Source organism: Globicephala melas, chromosome 15 (genome assembly GCF_963455315.2).
Source record: "Globicephala melas chromosome 15, mGloMel1.2, whole genome shotgun sequence".
Lineage (NCBI taxonomy): Eukaryota > Metazoa > Chordata > Mammalia > Artiodactyla > Delphinidae > Globicephala > Globicephala melas.
Genome location: NC_083328.1, coordinates 49,440,364 through 49,458,339, shown reverse-complemented (window position 1 = coordinate 49,458,339; position 17,976 = coordinate 49,440,364).

The window sequence follows — 17,976 nt, the reverse complement described above, 5'->3', positions numbered from 1 at the left end:
GAGCAACTAAGCCCGTGAGCCACAACTACTGACCCTGCCCTCTAGAGTCTGAGAACCACAACTACTGAGCCCGCGTGCTGCAACTACTGAAGCCTGCATGCCTAGAGTCCATGCTCTGCAACAAGAGAAGCCACCGCAATGTGAAGCCTGCGCACCACAACGAAGAGTAGTCCCTACTCACCGCAGCTAGAGAAAGCCCGCGTGCAGCAACAAAGACCCAATGCAGCCAAAAAAAAAAAAAAAAAAAGAAGAGGTGAGCATAGTGGTTACCCTTGGAAGATTAGGAACCAGAAGAAAGCATGACTGGGGGCTTCTTGGGTGTGGGTAATGTTCCGTTTCTTCGTCTGGGTGTTGGTTACAAAGGTGTGTTCAGTCTGTGAAAATTCATTGAATTGTATGCTGAAGCATATTTTTAGTATATTATATTTCAATATAATTTTTTAAAATGTTGGCAAGGTTAAGTTCATTATTTCTACCACCTTCGCTGCGACCACCCTAGACACCACTAGCAATTTTTGTGTAATGAAGCTGGCCAGCTGAGTCAACCAGCTACAGATAATTCCTGCACTCCTTAAATTTATGCAACATTTTAAATAGAATAGAGCATTTTCACATCATTATTTCAAGATGGTAAAGTCAATGTCTTCATCTAAAAGCTAAGGCTATGGGGGGCTTTTGTTAATTTTAAAATGCTAATGTGATCCAAATGAGCTATAGGTGGATTTCATGAAGTAGCAAACACTCTAAGTTCACAATTTAGAGTGACACTGCAAGAAAAGGATATCTATAAAGCAAAAGTATATTTTTCAAATAATTTTAAACCCTAAATTTATGTGAATCTCTTAATAAAGAACAAAGAAAATTAACAAAATAAATTCTTAAAAAGCTGAGGCTAGAAATATCACCCTTATAGGACTATTGCAAATAGTAACCAAGATCTTGCATATAGCAACAGTTCCTGGCACTGGTGGGCACTCAAAGCAGTGGCAATCCTGAACCCCTGTTTGGACTTGGAATCAGGGAAAGGAGGAAAAATGCACAATTACTAAGCAAGCGTTATGTGCCAAGCATTGCTCATAAATTTGTAAGCTGCTATGTAAGTCATCTTACCTAATCCCCCATCAACCCTGTGGGGGTAAAAATAGCTTCCCCTATTGTCCAGTTAAGGTAAATGAGGCTCAGAGAGCCAGGTAAGCAACATCACAGAGCCATAGGAGATACCCTGTTATTTGAAGCCAGGCTTGCTTACTTATGAAGCTCATTTCCCAAGAGCCCGCCGCCTCCCAATTAGGTAGAAAACTAACCAAATTGTACTTTAATTTCTCTAAACATAGTGGTTTCCTTCTGAGGTAGGAATCATCCACTCAGCTGGTTTCCGAGTACCATTTTCCCTGTGGAATTGACTTAGCAGTAAAATAGTTTGTGAATGAAGTGGGCAGAGGGATCTGGAGAACAGCAGGGAAGTCTCAAAGGACCTTGTGATTTGGGGCTCTCACTGTGGGAGTTGTTATGCTTCTCAGTAACTGCATATTGAATAAATAATTCCAATTTCCATGGAGTGGGATGTCCAGATCCTCCAACTTTTAATACTTATTGACTTATTTTATCTGGTTTATCAGTTTAACAACTAAAACACACTTTCCTCTTAGTCAAGAGTTTCCCAGGAGTATACCAGAAAAAATGGTAGATACAAATTTGTTAATATCCACTTCCACCTCTGCTGAAAGGAAAATAATAAAATGTCCAGGTACGGGTCAAAAATCACTTTCACTGAAATAGGCCCAGAAGCTCAGCTCTGGTCCTTGCAACCAAGATATGATGTGTTCTGCTTTCTCTGCAAATTAGAACTTTGCCAACGTGTGTTGGCCTGATGCCTCTGACAGCTACACAGAGAAAGGCATGGGGAGAAGACATGGCAGAGGAACTCATATCTGTGGTTCCAAGCATTCTAGACACCTGAAACTTAGATGTCATTACTCTGAACTTAGAAGGAGAAAATTGAGGTCATAGAGGTCAAGAAATATTATAATATTTCTTTATATAATATATAATATATATATAATATATAATATAATATAAAGAAATATTAAAATGTAGGTCTATCTCATGGATTAGCAAAATTTTTTTGTAAAGGGCCAGATAGTAAATATTTCAGCTTTGTGGGTCATACACTCTTTGTCACAACTACTCAACTCTTTTGCTGTGGTGGGAGGACAGTCACTGACAGTATATGAGGAAGTAGGTGTTCCTGGATGCCAATAAAACTTTATTTATGGACATTGAAATTTATATCTCATAAAATTCTCACGTGCCTCCAACTAGTATACTTTCTTGAATTTTTTTCAACTATTTAAAAATGTAGGGACTTCCCTGGTGGCACAGTGGTTAAGAATTCGCCTGCCAATACAGGGGACACAGGTTTGATCCCTGGTCTGGGAAGATCCCACATGCCACGGAGCAACTAAGCCCGTGAGCCACAACTACTGAGTCTGTGGTCTAGAGCCCATGCTCCGCAACAAGAGAAGCCACTGCAATGAGAAGCCCACGCACCGCAACAAAGAGTAGCCCCTGCTCTCTACAACTAGAGAAAGTCTGCGTGCAGCAACGAAGACCCAACGCAGCCAAAAATAAACAAATAAAACGAAAAATGCAATAGCTTTTAAAAAAATAAGAATGTAAAATCGTTTTTGGCTTGCAGGTGTGTGCAAGCAGGTGTGCACAAACAGTTGTGGAGCCAGATATGGCCCACAGGCCATAGTTAACTGACCACTGTTATTTTCTGATTCCAAAGCTCAGGCAGGCTGTTTTGACTTAGAAGATTGTTTTATCTAAAGTTCCTTGGACCTACTGTAGAGCACAGGGAACTCTGCTTAATTTTATGTGGCAGCTAGGATGGGAGGGGAGTTTGGGGGAGAATGGATACATGTATACATGCAGCTGAGTCCCTTTGCTGTGCACCTGAAACTATCACAACATTGTTAATTGGCTATACTCCGATATAAAATAAAAAGTTAAAAAAAAATAGAGTTCTTTGGGATCAGAACCTCCCTACCAAGCAAGACTTAGCTTTATGCTCAACATGTTTTGACTTTTGAGAGGAGACCTTTGGCACACAGTGGAGGGATGGTGAGTGTGTGTGCGTGTCTGTGTATCTGTGTATGTGAAAGAGAGACAGAGACAGAGAGACAGAGAGTGAGAGACAGAGAGAGGGAGAGGTAGGAGGCACAAAGAGCAGACAGCAAAAAACATTAAATCATTTTTTTCTCTTATACCAACTGACAGATGTTGATACTTCCTTTTCAAAACCTAGGGTGTCTTGCTACCTGTTTTCTAAAATGGGAGAGAATTAAAGTCATGTCAAATCAGTCATGAAGACTGATTGTATTGAAATGAATAGGGAGAACTGTTCAGTCTCTGGTGACTGGAATTTAATGGATGTCTCACTTGAAATTTGTGAACGTTAACATTGGGTCATGAGTGGTCACGGGGGCTTTGCAGATGTTGTCTACAGAGGCTTGTGGATAGTACCTGCTGAGGTCCTCCATGTTATCCACTGCTTCATTAGGTTCTGGGGGTGTCAGTTCATGAATCCAGGAGGCATAGCTGTGTTCATGGCTAAACCAGGAGGAATCTTGCACAGGTTCACTCTCAACAGGTAGGTGCATTGGAGGACCGGGCATGAAGACAAGAGAGAAATAATCGGCATCACGAAATATTAAACTGGGAGGAGTCCTTGGGCAAACCCAACTTGGGGGATAATGGACATGCAAATGTTAGCTAGGTCGTGCTGAAGCCAAGGCTGGTATCTGCACAGATACTGATTTTTTTCTCTATCTAGAATTGAGGGCCGTTTAAGATGGTCATAAGGCCTTAAGCCTGGTTTCTCCATAGAGAATTCAAAAATAACAATTTCAAGTCATGAAATAAGTGAAGGAAGCCTCAAAGTGTTCTAATTTCCCCCATTATGACTATTTCTGATACTTTATAAAATGACAAAACTCAAATTCAAAGGATGAACTTTTTGTTTCTACATTGTAGTGCTTTAAGCAAGTAGATGGTTTGCCCAGCCCTTCCCCAAAGCCCCTAGATTCACTTTTGGTGACATTGCTAGGCAATTCCCACGATATCTTGTGGGTCTGTGGAAACCATGTGTAAGCCTCCAGCATATCATGTAGATCACAGAAGTCCTATCACATGAAAACGTTCTGTTCCAAAAGTTCCTTGGAACTTCACACGCATTTTTCTTATAGAACAATGTTCCAAGGGATGGTTATCTCCCCAGGCCATCAGAAAAGCCTACTGGATTCCCCTTGTGGCTGAACTGGAATGAAAGTGCTCAGAGGCTGCTGAGGCCCAGACTTCCAACCCTTGGTGAGGCAGCTCGACGGATCGGGAAAGTGGTAGGGACTTGGCCATATCCTGTCTTCCTCCTTTTGGGAGAACTTGGCAGCCGTTGAGTGGTGAGAGGGAGGAGGGCCTGTGGGAGTGGGGGCTGAGAGGGGGGAAGCTAAGGTCTCCTTTGGAAACAGCGGAGGAAGGCTCCATGTTAAAGGGGAAAGGAGGAGACAGGAAACCTCCATTAAATTGTTTATAAGTTGAATTGTTTCTAAGGCCGGAACTGACAACTGTGTTTTTACAAAGTAAAAAAAGATGCCGTGAGTTACACAGCCTTCATTCAGGCATATCCAATGCTTAAGAAGATCAGAGTACAGTTTTCTTTGGACAGGTGGTTTTCGAAAAATTGAGCATTGGGACAGTGTATACATCTTTCCAATCTGAAGATTATTGGAGGTTATTGCTGAGGCCATTTGAACAGGATAGTGATATCCGCGGACTGTGGAATGGTTCAAATTGCTGCCTAAGCAAACAATTATTTGTTTTTGCTTCTCCAGTTAGACAAGGGAACATGTTTTGCATTCTATCAGCGGGGCCTTTATTGTTTTTCATGTTCGGACAAATGTTCTTTGAGAGGTGGAGTCTTGTTTGAGGAAATGTCAAGCTGTCCAACTTAGATTTATTGGTGATTGTGGCAGGTGCCAAATGTTTCAAGAAGTTGGTGTATGTATTTATTTTCCTCTCCCTTGGAAGATTTTTTCTGGAACTAGGCTATGTTCCCTGCAGGAAGAAAGCAAATGTATTACACTTAAACAGTGTACAACAGAAAAGCCTAAAGAAGGCTGGATGGATAGATGGATGGATGGACTTACATCATCTGAAAGGCATTTACATCATCTGAAAGGCATTTTATGCCCCAAGTTCCAAAGCGAGGAAAGGCAGCTGAACAAGAAACGGTCATTTCAGGCACAGGCTTGTGGTATATGGTGTCTGGGTGGGCTAAAGAGGCATGATTTATGGGGGTATCGTAAGTCTGGCTGGTTCTAAAGTATTTGCCCTCCAATGTCCAGAAATTCCCATCTTTGGCATAGTCCTCAGAGAACCACTGACTTAGCCCAACTTTCCCACTACGTACCCCAACAAGAAGGTCAAATTTAATGTGAACCTTTTGGCGGGGAATGTTTTGGAGGCTTATGTTTTATCTTTAAAATTGCTAGGAATTTTCATCCTTTCCATAACATACTTATGTTTTATTTAACTTAAAAAGGTCACCCACCCTCAAATCTTTGAGTAACACTGATGTTCCAGGAAGATGGGCCACATTTATCCCACAGCCCTGAACACTCCCAGGAATACTGTCTTGTCTCCTCTGGAGCAGGAAGATCTTGTTTTGAGAAACAAAGATTTCAATCATTATCCAATTGGTGGTCCAGCCATTGTCCTTTGAAATGTACAAATCCTCCCTTGGAACAATAATGTGTGAGTTCATTTTTACATGAGGAGAAGGTGATTCGTCACAAGAGATCATTGCCATTTTGGAAAACAGTACTCTGGCCACTGAGGGATTGGAAACTAGAAAATCTTTGGTGATGAAAAAAGGGGAGGCTTGGGGCTTCCCTGGTGGCGCAGTGGTTGAGAGTCTGCCTGCCGATGCAGGGGACGTGGGTTCGTGCCCCGGTCCGGGAAGATCCCACATGCCGCGGAGCGGCTGGGCCCGTGAGCCATGGCCGCTGAGCCTGTGCTCCGCAACGGGAGAGGCCACAACAGTGAGAGGCCCGCGTACCGCAAAAAAGAAAGGGGAGGCTTGAAAATATGTACTATTATTTTATTTTATTATTTACTTATTTATGTTTTTGGCCAGCCACGTGGCAGGTGGGATCTTAGTTCCCCAACCAGGGATGGAACCCGAGCCCCATGCAGTGGGAGCATGGAGTCTTAACCACTGGACTGCCAGGGGTGTCCCTGCAACATTATTTTAGAAGGGTAAACTTGGGTGGAGATGTGGGGAATCTGGCTGAAGGAGGAGGAGTGGCGTGGGGCTGAGGGAGAAGCAGAAGCAGAGAAAAAAGGGTGGAGGTGTAAATGGCAAATTTTGCCTCAGGTTTTAAAATGGTTTTTCATTCTTCCGAGTCAATCTCCAACCTCAATTCATTCCTTAGCTCCGACTCCAACGCCTGAATTCCAACGCCAGTATCTCCACCTGGAGAGCCAAGTCAACATATCCACAATGCTAACTCACCTGTGCGTGGCCCCGCCTACTCCTTCCTCCTGCTGCTTCTCTACGTGGTGGTTCTTATGTGACTCTTTGGCTTCATCCCTGACACCACCAACTACATGTCTCACTGTTTTACCCCAGAGCCTGAGGAAGCTTCATTTTTTCCTTCTCCCAACCTCCCAGGCACACATCCGATTAATCACGAAATCTAACCAAGTAACCTCAGAAACAACCTTCTGTGTTCTGTAGAAATTAGGGTTCCTGCAGGAAACACTCAAAGGGCTGAATGGCAGAGAGTTTAATGAAGAGCCCACTTACAGAGCAGGGATGAGGAAGCTAGGAAAGAGTAACGAAAGACCCAGGGACACCATAGGATGCTATTAACTCCCTGGGAAATAAGGGGCAAGGGCAGCAGTGGAATTCTCAAAAGTCCCTTATATGTGAGCTTGGGACTCTGGAAGAAGGGCCACCCAATGGGATCCGAAACTGCAGTGCAGCCACTGCCAGAACTGCATTGAGGCAAGAGTGGGGCAGGGAGAATGGTCGCCCTGACCACTCTCCCTACCCCCAACCCCATCCTCTCATCTTCTACTGCTGCTTCCCACTGGCAAAGACCAACGAAAAATCAGAGGGCAAAGGAATTCAGTGCTACAGGTCACAGGGTAAGTCTCCTGGGGCACAGAAGGGACTGAGATGGGAGCAAACTGGACCTGGTGGGGTAAGAACAAGTGGAGAATAACCAGCCCCAAATCATCTCCTCCCTTCAATACTTGACAAGGCAGCCTTCATTTGTATTCTCTCTTTCCTAGATGGCTGGACCAAATCTCCCCAATTGTCCCCAGTTTGTGATCTAACTTCATTTTTAACCAATTGTTAATGTCTTAACAATTTTAATGCTGACAGATGGTGCTTATGTGTAATATACATCCTGGGGGGGGGCACCCACGGCTCGCACCATTCACATGATGATTATGGAATTGTCTGCATTTCATTAAGAAAAATCACTTACAAACTCTGTTTAGAAAACTATTACAAACATATTCCTAGGGCCTAACAGGTATTCATAGTGGGAGCTCAATAGATACTTGTTGAAAGGATGAGTGTTACTTGTGACACACCCAATAGTGGATCTTTACACACTAATGTTTCGAATACAACTAGACCTCCACAATTAGACCTCCTGCTCTAGAGTGAATTTCTATGAATTTGATATTACCCTTCTGTTACTTGCACACACAGGTAGCTTCCCATTGTCAAGAAGTTCTTAATATGGTGGAAAAGATCTCGTCACCAACCCAACCTCCCACCCTCACCCTGACCTCACAGGTCTCCTCTCCCACCTCTTCCAACACCATCTGTTCCTTGTCTACGCTGTGCTCCTTTTGAGAATACACTCAAAGTAGTGATCTCTGTGCCCTGTGCACGTTCCCTTGATATTTAACATTTTAATGCATGTTGGCCCAAATTCTAGCTGCCAGCACCGGACACACTCTGCCCAAGCATGGGGAAGATTTGAAGTGCCAAGGAGTTAATGGCCCCCGGAAGCAGCTCTTACCAACAACTTTCGGGAATGGGCATATAAGTGCCCCAGCTCCCACCTTCCTCATGTGGGATGACTCTGAGGCACATGTTCGGCATTGTTCTGTGGACCACCCCTGCAGGATTAAGCTCTCGTTACTCTCAGTGGTAACTTGGGCTTGATGCACCCTCTATTTGCTTCCTTTCTTCCCTGTTTCACTTCCCCATTTCCCTACCAGTATTTCTAGGAATCACCTCTCAGATAGACTACTTGCACTGGAAGCCTTATCTCAGGGTTGGCTTTTGGAGGAACCTAACCCAAGACATATCAGTGTTCTCTTTCAGCGTTGACTTACCTTTTCATATGCCATTATTTGTGTTTGGATTCCCTTTTCCTTCTTTTTTTTTTTTTAATGTTTATTTATTTATTTATTTATGTTTTCAGCTGGGGACACAATATTTCTTTTTTTTTAAAATATCTTTATTGGCGTATAATTGCCTTACAATGTTGTGTTAGTTTCTGCTGTATAACAAAGTGAATCAGCTATACGTATACATATATCACCATATCCCCTCCCTCTTGTGTCTCCCTCCCACCCTCCCTATCCCACCCCTCTAGGTGGTCACAAAGCACCGAGATGATCTCCCTGTGCTATGTGGCTGCTTCCCACTAGCCATCTATTTTACATTTGGTAGTGTATATATGTCCATGCCACTCTCTCACTTCATCCCAGCTTACACTTCCCCCTCCCTGTGTCTTCAAGTCCTTTCTCTATGTCTGCGTCTTTATTGCTGTCCTGCCCCTAACTTCTTCAGAACCTTTTTTTTTTTTAAGATTGCATACATATGTATTAGCATACAGTATCTGTTTTTCTCTTTCTGACTTACTTTACTCTGTATGACAGACTCTAGGTCCATCCACCTCACTACAAATAACTCAATTTCGTTTCTTTTTATGGCTGAGTAATATTCCATTGTATATATGTGCCACATCTTCTTTATCCATTCGTCTGTCGATGTACACTTAAGTTGCTTCCATGTCCTGGCTATTGTAAATAGAGCTACAATGAGCATCGTGGTACATGACTCTTTTTGCATTATGGTTTTCTCAGGATATATACCCAATAGTGGGATTGCTGGGTCATATGGCAGTTTTATTTTTAGTTTTTTAAGGAACCTCCATACTGTTCTCCATAGTGGCTTTATCAATTTACATTCCCACCAACAGTGCAAGAGGGTTCCTTTTTCTCCACACCCTCTCCAGCATTTATTGTTTGTAGATTTTTTGATGATGGCCATCCTGACTGGTGTGAGGTGATACCACACTGTAGTTTTGATTTGTATTTCTCTAATGATTAGTGATGTTGAGCATCCTTTCATGTGTTTGTTGGCAATCTGTATATCTTCTTTGGAGAAATGTCTATTTAGGTCTTCTGCCCATTTTTGAATTGGGTTGTTTGTTTTTCTGATATTGAGTTGCATGAGCTGCTTGTATATTTTGGAAATTAATCCTTTGTCCGTTGCTTCATTTGCAAATATTTTCTCCCATTCTGAGGATTGTCTTTTCGTCTTGTTTATGGTTTCCGTTGCTGTGCAAAAGCTTTTAAGTTTCATTAGGTCCCATTTGTTTATTTTTGTTTTTATTTCCATTTCTCTAGGAGGTGGGTCAAAAAGGATCTTGCTGTGATTTATATCATAGAGTGTTCTGCCTATGTTTGCCTCTAAGAGTTTGATAGTGTCTGGCCTTACATTTAGGTCTTTAATCCATTTTGAGTTTATTTTTGTGTATGGTGTTAGGGAGTGTTCTAATTTCATTCTTTACATGTAGCTCTCCAGTTTTCCCAGCACCACTTATTGAAGAGGCTACCTTTTCTCCATTGTATATTCTTGCCTCCTTTCTCAAAGATAAGGTGACCATATGTGCATGGTTTTATCTCTGGGCTTTCTATCCTGTACCATTGATCTATATTTCTGTTTTTGTGCCAGTACCATGCTCTCTTGATTACTGTACCTTTGTAGTATAGTCTGAAGTCAGGGAGCCTGATTCCTCCAGTTCCGTTTTTCTTTTTCAAGATTGCCTTGGCTATTCGGGGTCTTTTGTGTTTCCATACAAATTGTGAAAGTTTTTCTTCTAGTTCTGTGAAAAATGCCATTGATAGTTTGATAGGGATTGCACTGAATCTGTAGATTGCTTTGGGTAGTATAGTCACTTTCACAATGTTGATTCTTCCAATCCAAGAACATAGAATATCTCTCATCTATTTGTATCATCTTTAATTTCCTTCATCAGTGTCCTGTAGTTTTCTGCATACAGGTCTTTTGTCTCCTTAGGTAGGTTTATTCCTAGGTATTGTATTCCTTTTGTTGCAATGGTAAATGGGAGTGTTTCCTTAATTTCTCTTTCAGATTTTTCATCATTAGTGTATAGGAATACAAGGGATTTCTGTGCATTAATTTTGTATCCTGCTACTTTACCAAATTCATTGATTAGCTCTAGTAGTTTTCTGGTAGCATCTTTAGGATTCTCTATGTATAGTATCTTGTCATCTGCAAACAGGGATAGTTTTACTTTTTCTTTTCCGATTTGGATTCCTTTTATATCTTTTTCTTCTCTGATTGCTGTGGCTAAAACTTCCAAAACTGTGTTGAGTAATAGTGGTGAGAGTGGGCAACCTTGTCTTTTCCTGATCTTAGAGGAAATGGTTTCAGTTTTTCACCATTGAGAACTATGTTGGCTGTGGGTTTGTCATATATGGCCTTTATTAAGTTGTGGTAAGTTCCCTCTATGCCTACTTTCTGGAGGGTTTTTATCATAAATGGGTGTTGAATTTTGTCAAAAGCTTTTTCTGCATCTATTGAGATTATCATATGGTTTTTATCCTTCAATTTGTTAATATGGTGTATCACATTGTTTGATTTGCATATATTGAAGAATCATTGAACTCCTGGGTTAAAACCCACTGGATCACGGTGTATGATCCTTTTAATGTGCTGTTGGATTCTGTTTGCTAGTATTTTGTTAAGGAATTTTGCATCTATCCCTTTTACTTCTTTAATAAACATTTTAAATAATAAAGGAAAAACAGAATAAAATATTAAAGCCTCCTTCATTATCTGTTCCCCTCTTTTCACTCTCCTATTCTGGTCTAATCCCCTTCCCAGAAGTAACCACTGTTTGGTATGTATACTTCCAACCTTTTTCTGTATATCTATACATTCACATTTAAAAATATAACTACATACACGCATGCATATATATGTTTGTATATATGCAAATGTAAATGCATTTACAAAAGTATGTATACAATGATAAATACATGTGAACACACACCTATAAGGGCCCTTTCACATGACTGAAATCACATACGTATTGTACTGTGACTTGCTTTTTTTCCCCAGTAATATGATACCCTTATATTCCAGAATATAGTTTGGAGGTACTATAATTATGTAAACATTTCTCTTGTTGATGAACACTGAAGGTGCTGACACTTTTTCCACTGTGATAAAAAATGCTGCAATAATCGTTTATGTCTTTGTACACTTGTTAGTCATCCTGCTGCTGAGTGTTTCTGCCTGGATTTTTTAGTTGTAAGCAAGAGAAAACCCAACCTAAACTAGTTTAAGCAAAAAGCAAATGTATTGGCTGAGAGGGTGGATCTAGCTTTAGAATCAGCTGCTAGGGGCTCAAGAGGTATCACAGGGCCCTGTGCCCACCCTACCCCCAACACACACACACACTTCTGTTGTCCTCTGTGCTGTTTCATTCCCAAGGCCTTCCTTTTCAGGGGCAAAGTGGCTGCCAGTAACTCCATGCTTTGATTCTCAAAACTCCACGTCTGTTGGAGAACAGAGGATGATTTTCCTTCAGTAGCTCTAGGCAACGTCCCCAGATTGTGTCACATTGACTCACATGCCCATCCCCGAACCAATTCTTGAGGCTGGAGGGATATAATGCTTTTATTGGCCATACCTAGGCACAGGCCCCCTTGTGGCATGGACTGAAGATGAGGTAGTGGAGAGATTCCCAAATTATTCTTGCTCCTGTTACTAGAAGGGAGAAGGAATGCTGTGTAGGAAGAGAAGGAATCATGATGGATTTTTGCAAGTTGAAACATAGGGGTAGAGTGTTCATTAAAAATTTTTGATAGCTACTGCCATATTGCTCTCTTAAAATTTTATCTCAATTTATATTTCCAGCACCAATAGCATCCACAGTCTCTTTATCCAGACTTAAGACACTGGATATTATCAGTATGTTAAATTTTAACTGACCTGATGGCTAAAAATGCTATCTCACTTTTTAAATTTGATTCCCCTGATGCCTAGTGATGGTGAGTACCCTTTCATATGTTTAGCGAATCTTTCCATTTCTTTTTCTGTGAACTCCCTATGAATATCTTTTGGTCAACCTTTGATTAGGTTTCATTTTTTTCTTATTGTTTGTATCAGCTCTTTATATATTAAGGAGATTAGAACTGTGAGCCTAAGGGACCTCACTGTAATCCATCACGATATATATTACAAAGTGGAAATCAACAATTATTTGTCATGTGAGTGAATAAATAAATGAGTGAATGAATGATTGAGAGAGTGAGTGAATAAATGAATGTGTTAATAGTTTCGTTTGTCCTGTTTGGTACTAGGACCTGAGAAAGAGTGAAATATCCCTTTTCCAGTATATTTTTCTGGAAGTTTCCCTGTAAAGTTTCTCAGTAAGCTTTTCTGTAAGCTGTGAGAAACGTTTGAATCAAGTTAACAGGGGCACATCATTCCGCATTCCTTTTCAGACGTTTCCCTCATATTCTCTTGCCCTCACTCACCCTGTTGATAACAGCACATGACCTACTGCGTGTGATTCAGACTCACACACACATCCACCCCCTTTGAAGCATCAGCCCCAGAGCTCTGTTGAGACCCGCGTCTGCCACTGGAGTCGGCTAGTACGTTGCTGGGTTAAACATCCATCCCGGATTTCAGAGGGACTTGAGAATCATTGTTTTTGGCTGGAATCCTGGGTTTGAGGTTTCTTCATGTAGGACTCAGAAAAAGGATTTGGAAATGTTGTCTCTAATCCCAAAGTATGTATTTGGGAGGCTGCCTTAACCATTACCCACCTAATAATACAGGCTCCCGGAGCTGTTCCGCCCAAGGGCATTCACTTCTTTAGTAGACTCAAAAGGAACTGATCCAGGGGATGGAAGACCTGGGTTCCAATGCCGGTTTTGATGGGCAAGTTATTCACTGCTTGCAGCCCCGTTTTCCTTATCCTAAAATGTGATGGTTGGAATGGACAGTCTCTACATCCCTGTCCAATTCCAAAATTCTGAGTGGGATTCCGAATTCTGCTCTGCCACCAACAGTGTGTCCTCGGAGCTTTGCCCATTACTCATGAGAATGTCAACATTTGGGTAAATAGATATTTTGGGGTCAGCTCTATAAAACCCCAAAGTACGTACTGCATGTTGATTTTGGCATGTGGACAAGCCTGAGCAGAGCAGTGTCAAGCATTTCACCATGATAGCTGCTGGAAGGAAAGGCCCAGGGTGGGGCGGTCTGGGTGAACCACTTGGGATGAAGAGACTAGCCTGGGTCCTGTGGCACAGATGACCCTGCAGGAGAGGATGAGGGAGAGGCCCAGGAGTGAATCTAGGTATCATAAAAAAATCATTAGATCCATATTGGGTCTACGACACTGTCTCAAAGCCACATTCTTGGGCAACAAGGAAAGCTGTAAATAGATCCACACAGTTATCCAAGCATAGCAGAATAAAACGACAGGATGCCAGATCAAACAGGCTCAACCAAAGTTTTGGGTGAAGTCGTTGAATGTTGCTCATGCCTTCAGAGTGGGAAACTCTGTTCAGAAGACTCACAACTGTGGGTGCTTTGGAGACAGCTCCAGGCTGCTAGGCTGGCTCTCCGCTCCCACCAGGAGCCACCTCAGCATAGAGGAACCAGAGGCAAAGACACTTTCTAAGGGGTGGCCTTGTCCTTGGAGGACTTGTAGCATAGCTCTATTGTTACTCAAGTGAAAAAAGAACTTAAAAAGCGTTTGAGGCTCCCAAGCCTGCATGACTGAGAATTATAGTAACATGGTGGCATCTCAAAAAATTTTTTATTTTAACGTAATTTCAAACTCCCAGAAAATTTGCAGAATTATACTGCATACTCTTTACATTCAGTGTTTGACCAGTTCTCCCTCCCACGCTTTTTATCCCCCTCTCTCTCTTTTCCTTTCTTTCTTCCCTCCCTCCCATCTTTCTTTATCTTCCTTTCTTTCCTTCTTTCTTTTTTTTTCTGTCTTTCTTTCATATATACATATATATTCCTCCAGAACTGTTTGAGGATAACTCATAAAAATAATGACTTTTTACCCTTAAATATTTCAGTGCATATTTCCATATTTCCTGAAAACAAGGACACTCTCTTATATAATCATCGTGCCATTATCAGAATCAGGAATTAACACTGACATAGCACTATTATCTAGACTTCATTCAGGTCCCCAATTGTCCCAATAATGTTCTTTATAGTAACAGAAAATCCAGGATCTCTTGTTGCCTTCAGTTAACATGACTTTAGTCTTTTTTAATCTGGAAGAGCTTCTCAGTCTTTCTTTGTCTTTCGTGATATTTTTGATGAAAACAGGCCAATTATTTTGTGGAATGTCCCTCAATTTGGGTCTGTCTGATGCTGTGGAATTTCCTTTTTGCTTCATGAGCCGCCTCCTGAAGTACGAATGCCGAGTTGAGATGGGACTGGCTGCAGGAAACAGCTTCCCCAGCCCAGCAGTCTGGAGCTCATGCAAAAAAACTCCCCTTTGCCCTGTCTTGGGGGTTTCCTCACCATCCTCCTCAAGCACTGTGGTTTCTCCCCCTGCAAGCTTTGTGGGAAAGTCAGAAAATTTGCTTGTTGGCAGTTGGACTTACCATATTGTTGCCCACATACATAGTGTTGGGTGCAGCAGATAGATTCTTTGATTCTATCAGAGTCAAATAGGAGGAGCATTAAATACCTATTAAAAGGCTGGGGAAGGGATTCAGGATGTGTAACAACTTCTTTGGGAAGATAAACTTTGAGTTCTAAACAAATCTACGTACAAATTAATTTCTAGAGCTTATAGAGGACTCTTTATGGGTGGGTTTCTATTTGTTTTATGGTTAAATTTGCTCTCATATGATCCCATCTTGGACTCTACTTGGATAGGTTTAATTACTTAGGCTTTACACATAGCTTTACTCTAAATGAGTTTCCCCTACAAGTTGGTCCCGTGGCATGAAATCTGGAAATGAAAATGATGTAAACTTCCAGTGAATCTATCCATGATTTATCAAGCTCACTGACCCTGACATTTCATTATCAAATGAAGGAGGCTGGAAGAAAATGGGATGGTGTGGAATCAGAGATCTACTCCAGGTGCTTCATCTGTGACTTGACAGACAATTGAGGGTGTTCTCTAGGATTGGGGCATTTCTCAACAAACCTGCCAGTCAGCTGAGGAATTCTCTGGATGAGAATCACAGAGTCAGAGTCTTAGCAGTGCAGTGATTCTTACAAATTGCAGTCAAATCTGAGAACTGTTTCCAATGTCATCCCTGAAATGAACTTCAGCAAGATCATCTGGGTATAAGGAGTGTCTCCAGCTTTAACCAATAATTAGAAGCCAACATATATAAACACTTGAATGAATAACAATTCTCAGGACACAAATAAGAGTTAAATTAGTTCTTGAAACATAATTCCAGTTCTCAGGTCTTTGGAGTCATGGGAGATTTGTATAGTTATGATTCTGTATCGTGTGAAGAACAATCTCATGTTTTACAGGTCACTGTTGATTGTGGATATACCTCCCTTTTAATCAATCAGTCAATTATTATTTTAGGGGTAGTGTAAAGAATACTGTTCTAGAAATCAGAAGGATGACATCCTAATCGTTAATCACTCGTCAGGAACTGGGTACTAACTGTGTGATAGACACTACGTAGCCCCTAGGGATCGAAAGAGAAGTGAAAAATAGTCCTTATTTGCAAGGAACTATAACTGTAGGAGAAGAAAAGATAAACTACAAAAGAGATAAGTTCCTCTTTGAAGTGTAGTATGAGGCATTAAAAATAGAACGAAGCACAGAGGATCATGGAGGTAGAGATGGACAATAGCTAACTCAGCCAAAATTGGTGTGAGCAAAACTATGGCAAAAATGCCCAGAGGAAGTTATGATTGAGCTGAGTTTACACAATGGATAGAAGCCAGGCAAATGGATGGGACAGGGAGGGTGGGCATCACAAGCAGAAGCTATAACATGTTTAGCACATAATGGTGGGCTGCTGGCTGGGACTTTGGGGGACTGTAAGTTATTCAGTATGGGTGGAGGTAGGGGAGAAGCAGGAAATGAAGCTGAAAGAATAGGAAAGGGAAAATTATGGAAAACTTGTAGATTGCATATGGAGCTTGAAATGTCTTCTCAAGGTTACTCAGAGTCATCAAAGGGACTTCAAAAAAAGGCAGGGTTATTGAATGGCAGGGGTTGGAGGGGCCAGAGATTAGAGGCAGGCACAGCAGCTAGGGAACTGTTGTAATAGAATATCAAGCAGTAATAATGACCTAAACTAAGATAATGGCCCTGAGGATAGAGAAAACAGTGTAGATTAGAAGGATGTTTCAGAGATGGAGGCATTAAGACTTGGTGATTGATGGTATATGAAGTTTATGAAGAAGCATCAGTGAAAGATGACACTAAGATTTCAGTCTTTGGTGACCAGGAGGGTGTTGTTACTGTTCACTAAAGTAGGGAAACTACTAGTTGGTTTGGGGGAGAAAAAAAGATGTTACATTCAGATTTTTGTACATGCAGAGTTTGACGTGCCTGAGGGACATCCAAGTGATGATATAAGAAGTTGGAGGTTGAGTTCCAGATCACTGAAAGAACTAAAGTTGAAGATAAGACATTTGGAAGCTATTGGTACAGAGGTGGTAATAAAATTAATAGGACAGGGCTTCCCTGGTGGCACAGTGGTTGAGAGTCCACCTGCCGATGCAGCGGAGACGGGTTCATGCCCCGGTCCGGGAAGATACCACATGCCACGGAGCTGCTGGGCCCATGAGCCACGGCCACTGAGCCTGCGCGTCCAGAGCCTGTGCTCCACAACGGGAGAGGCCTCAACAGTGAGAGGCCCGCATACTGCAAATAAATAAATAAAATTAAAAAAATTAATAGGACATATGAACCCAGGGAAATATGTATGGTGAGACAAGAAGGATACAGAGAACAAGCGCTACAAGAGTGGGATTAGGAAGAGTCATCTGCCAAGGTGAGGCTGAAAGGAAGCAGTAAGAGAAGTGGAGGAAAACCAGGAGAGAGGGCTTTCATGGAAGGTGGCCAAGGAGCAAGTGTTAAGGGCATCATGTAGGCAGAGATGTCTTATGGTAAAGACAAAAATGGCTTTATTGTAAGGTTTGCCAATCACAGGTCACAGGTACCCTTAGGAAGATGACTTTCCGTGGATTGGTGGGGGAGGAAGCTAAACAACAGGATTAAGGAGGATGGTAGAGGAAGAGGGGAGAGTGAGTGTAGGTGAAACCATCCAGAAGCTTGTTGGAGAGAAGACATAGAAGACAGTAGCTTAAAAGAGGGCATAGGTTCTAAGTGAGGGAGAAGTAAGGGAAATATGACTATTTATATGCTGGAGCCAAAGATCCAGTAGAGAGAGACTAGTAGAAGTTTTAGGAGGGAAAGAGTCAAAGATTCTGCATCTAGCGAAATTATAGAACCTTGGGCAAATCCCTTCACCCCCCTGAATTGCAATCTCTTTTCAGTTTCCCTTTTTCTTCAATAGTACACTTTGGTGATGTGTTCCACATTGGTAAGGTAGATTGCTTCGTTTCTCTCAATGATTGCATATTATTCC